The following is a 4,518-nucleotide window of genomic DNA, read 5'->3' as shown; positions in this document are numbered from 1 at the left end:
TGGCCTTTCTGGATGACTTCTCTTGAACATGTCGGCGACACTGATGTGATGGATTGGTAGCATTAACCCCAAATGTGGATGGTATAGTGTGACCATGGCGATGTGACCGGTGAATGAAACAACCCATCCCGACTCGGACACGGAGTGGAAGTGTCATGTTCAAGAGCGACTTGCTACCAATAAAGATTCTTTGAGTTTTCTTCCCAAATTTTCCCCAGTCATTGTTGACCAGTACCTCTTTATTTTTTTCAAGCTTGAGGAGGATAACATATGCTTGTTCTATAATTTTCCCTTCGGGCAAACCCATCGCTATGTTTTAACGAGCCTAGCGATAGTGAAACTCGTTCTCGTCTAAATACAAGTTTGTTGCTATTAATCTTTTTAACGAGTTTAACGACAAAGATAACTTGGTCCTTTTCATTTTTAGAGAGTCTGAAAAGGTACGTAAAGGTAACTCCAAAATTCCTTTTTCGTCATCTAATCCCTTAAGTTCGAAAAAGTATACTACATTCACGGTGGTTATTTACCAGGGAATAGTTCATTTTTTAACGAGCTTAAACGCGGGTGGAAACATTTGCTCGATGCGGGTTTATTTTTTAACAAGCTTGAACCTTGTGGTAACACTGCTCGATTAATCCAGTCGTATGATAAGAATGTCTCATATAAAATGGAAATTTTTAGAGTTTTTCCCCACATCCTTTCTTTATGCAAGTTAGGAAACAACTAATCCAAAAAACAGATAAATAATCGCTCTTTGCTTGCACTCCAAAAGGTTTGCATGCCCCCAGGTATAAAACAGAGTTTCAAGGTTACCTCTACTTCTCTCCGCCAAAAAATTTGTTTTACCAAGAGAGGCCTACCTCTTACAGGTTACCCAAAGATTGTTCTATTCGCAGCGCAAACAAAACACTTCTTCGGCGATGTCTACCGAGATAAACAAAGGTGAGTGGTGGCGCTCGCCAACTCTCATAACTTTGACAAGAGAATCCTATACTAGAATAACCCCCTCTTCCAATCACGGACGGGGGTACAGACTAGGCATATTCTCCCGCGGAAACCTACTCTATACCCGAAGTTTTCCTGCCGAAGCAGACCAGGATGCATGCCCCCTGGGTTTCAGTCATATCCCTCCGAATTACTCGCGCTCATCGGGAGGACGGACTGGAGATTGAGACATTTCTTGCATGAAAAGACCATTCAGGGATGGTATATGACTATTTGCTCTGTATGATCCGGGAAATGAAAGCTGGTCCACGAGCTTGACCACTCTTCCTTCGTGCGGAAAACACATTACTCTAAAGAGTGAGGAGACAATGGCTCCCATGCAATAAATATAGTCTCATCCAAGGAGTAGATTGTAATCTAGGGGTCCTTGAACTACCATTACGTTCATGTGAACGGTTTTCCCTCTCAATGTTATGAGCACATCGGGAAGGATCCCTAACGGTCGAATGGTTCCTTTATCAAAGCCTGTCAGATTTCTCATTTCAAGCAAAAGTGATGGCGAACAAAGCGCTTTCCAAGCAGTTGAGGAAAGGATACTCACAGAATCCCCCTCATCTATGATGGTACCAGCCATAACCATTCTATATATTTGAATGATAATTCGGAATGGTACACTAGCTGGTAAACGGGGTCTGCCTAGTTGATTCCAGTCGAAGGAGACAACTAGGTTGCTTGGAGGTGGGACCGGATAGTCGGTCGGGTATGACTCTGACGAACTTCCTTCCTGCGGTAAAGGAATGGGTAAATTGCCCCCATGTTCGTTGGAGTCTGTGCTTATGAAAAGAATTTGGACGGTGTCATCCTTGTTCTCTTCAGTGATTGTATCATCTGAAGATGAAACCTCTGGAGGCAAGACCGGGTCAACTGCCGCCTCGACCTTTTGACTTTCGTCTAGTATGGATCTAGATGGTTTATCTTCAATGATAGGTGCTTCAGCCGACCACCTGAGCGGGCCAGCCGGATTTTCAACTAGTGACGGACTCGGCAAGAGTTTTTTATATCTAGGAGGAAGCCGTACCGGTGAAACCGGACGATCATCCAAAACTCTTTTAGCTTCGTCTAAGAAGGGAAAATGGTGAACGGCATGATCGCCTTCACACAGTTTACAAGGAAATCTATATTTTCCTTTTTGTCCTGGGGCTTCACTTTCACTAGTCGACGGTGTTATTTCAACATGATCATCAAAGGTTGATGACACCGAGTTGTGCAAACGAGGAGACCAGTCCCTTAAGATCTGAGGGATGCAAGGAAAATCTCTGTGAAAGTGGTCTCCTTTGCAAATGACACATGGCGATTTAGGCCTGGTCGGTGCAGTGTGTGGATTTTCGTTAGATGACACTCGTTTGCCCCCGTTCGCTTTTGGCTCCTTCTTCTTCTTCTCTTTCTTCTTCTTTTCCTTCTTCTCCTTAGGAACTTGACTTTCGGCTTTACCAGCCCCATCAAGCGAAGAGGAAGGGGGAGAGGAAGAATTAGAGGAAGTAGAAGGCTGGTGGGCAACTCTGGACTCTTCTAATTGTTGATTCGATTGTTCAGGAATAGTGGTGTTCTAAACGACAGAGGTTGAGAAGAACCATACTGGCAAACAAATTGTCAGCCCTGGAAGAGACAATGTGGCCATGTGGGGTGCACCAACATCTCCCTAAGAGGAGAAGGGACTAGGATTTCCACCAAGGGGAATTCCTTGGTTGGTAGACTCCATTTTCTCAACCCAAGATCAACGTAGGAAAGGGGTAATGAATATTCCGTTTAAAATAAATTTTAATACGCTTTGACACAACTTGTTTTTTCATTTTTTAAGAGTCGAGAAAAAACAAAAGATGACTCTAGTCTCCTTCGATTTTTAATGAGCCTAAAGTGACAAGTGCTCAAATGGACCTTTTCCGTTAAGGAGTCTGAAAAGGAACGAAAGGGACTGCTCTGGAGGTCTAGGTAGAGGGAGTACCAAACCAATCACAAAACTGCAGAATACTTTTTACGGTACGGCAGTCAATCTTCCTGAATTATATGTTCAGTGCATTGCGATCGATAAGGCGGCAGACACGGCTTCCTATGGATAAAGGATTTAAGCCTATAGGGGTCTCCCAAAATATACTCGACAGTACGTGGGTGCACAAGTCCGTACTGGCACTTATCATCTCAAAGTGGAGGAATCACCCAACCTGTTATCACTGTAAAACTTCCTTAAAAAATTTGGACAACTTACATGGTTTCTCAATTCTTGTATCAGTCATGGTCAAGTCATGGTGAAGTCATTTTTATGTTTTAGAGTCTAAGTCATAGGGTTAGAGTCTCATGTCCATCTTCAAATAAAGTTTGACAGCCTCATTCCATGTCCTAGAAGCCTCACCATGTGTTTAGAAGTCATATCTCACACCATTTTGGAGAAATTTTAAAACTAGCTATAAATCCACGTTTTCGTAGCGCGCTACGAAACCCCTGTAGCAGCCTGTTTTAGCATAAAAAACTTTGTTTTCTGCTTTTACTAGTCAACTTCTAGAAGGGTTCCTGAGCAACCGAGAACTTAATTTTGCAAACTGAAAGAGGCTTTTCTTCCTAACATGTTGCACTACATAAACCTCTTTCAGTTTCTTCAATTCCATTCTGAGGTGGGAGAAATTTATGGTTAAACTTGCGCTACAAAACTGCTGAAAGTCAAGCTTTGTATTCTGGTTTTAGCAGCCTTTTTCAAGATCAGTTTTTGGTCACATAAAAGGGTATTTTGGAATTCTGAAGGAGGTTTATCTTCATCAACTCTCCTAATACAATAACCTATCTCAATTTATTCATAAGTGTTTTCAGTTGGGAGATAATAAGCTTTCTTTGAAACCCTAATTTCAGAAAACGGATTTTTCCTGTTTGCCACGTGTTTTTCAAGGACAGTTTCTGGACAGCTGGAGTAATGTTTTCAAAAACTTGGAGAGGTTTTTGTTCTGGACAACATGGGCTACAAAAACCTCCTTCAGTTTCATAAAATGTGTCATGGATGAAGAGATAAAGGCTCTGTCCCACGTGCCAATTTTCAAGGATCTAAACCTAAAAACAGGGAAACATGTTCCCTAATTTCTAGGGTTTGTCTTCAGCAGTCAGATGACCACGTGGGAGGCTTCATCAAATTCGAATTCTTGAGGTTGCAAGTTGTCAAATAATGCTTTAAATACTTAGATAAGGTTGTTGAATCATGATAAGGAGTTACACTCCTAGTTGCATTAGGTCTCTAGGACTGCTAGTTAGGTGTCATTTGCATTTAATAATTAGTTTTATGTATCAATAGGTGTCATAGTAGGATGAATTCGAATTCCCCTCATGCTGGAGGAGGAATCTCAGTTATGTAAAGAGCTCTATATATAGAAGAAGATCTGATGTACAAAGGGTTGGAAAATTTTATGATACAGCTTGTATTTGGCTTATGTAAAGACTCATTTTCAGTAATACATGCTTGACTTTACTTCTCAGGATTCATGAAGGATTTGTTATGTTCAGAATATGTGATGTTGTCCTTTTCTTAATTTTTAC

Source organism: Pinus tabuliformis, chromosome 5_1, assembly GCF_031772625.1.
Source record: "Pinus tabuliformis cultivar Carrire ecotype Pingquan chromosome 5_1, CPIR1, whole genome shotgun sequence".
NCBI lineage: Eukaryota > Viridiplantae > Streptophyta > Pinopsida > Pinales > Pinaceae > Pinus > Pinus tabuliformis.
The sequence above is the reverse complement of the archived record's forward strand: the minus strand, read 5'-3'. Positions refer to the sequence as shown.